This window comes from Plasmopara halstedii (genome assembly GCF_900000015.1).
Source record: "Plasmopara halstedii genome assembly, contig: Scaffold_526, whole genome shotgun sequence".
Taxonomy (NCBI): Eukaryota; Oomycota; class Peronosporomycetes; order Peronosporales; family Peronosporaceae; genus Plasmopara; species Plasmopara halstedii.
In genome coordinates this window covers 1222668-1223154 of record NW_020187446.1, presented here as the reverse complement: position 1 = coordinate 1223154, position 487 = coordinate 1222668, and positions in this window count along the sequence as shown.

The following is a 487-nucleotide window of genomic DNA, read 5'->3' as shown; positions in this document are numbered from 1 at the left end:
TTGGTAATACCCATCGACCAAGTCGAGCGCACTGTACTTCGTACATCCCACCATGTTGTTCTGTAGAACATCCTTTCTAGGAATCGGCGTCTGTACCGGAATGGTGGCAGCGTTAAGCTTATTGTAAGCATGAATGATACGCCACTTGCCGTTCGGCTTCCAAACACAAAACGTGGGTGTCGAATGGGGGAACTTGCTCTCACGTACCATCCCTGCGACGGGCTTCGCACGAAAAAAATGCGTTAACGACGTCGCACTGCTCCGTGGGCAGGGGCCATTAGCGTGTTACGCAGTATTTGGTTCCCGGAACCTGGTCGATCTCATGACGCACTCCTCGATCCGGAGGTAGGACCGAAGGCGGGTCTTTGGAGACGACATCTCGATATTCCTTTACCAAAGGATAGTACGTATCCAAGGGATTCCGTAGGATCGACGATCCACTTCGTGCGTTCAGCATTCTCTTGAATTCCTCCAAGACATCTTCATT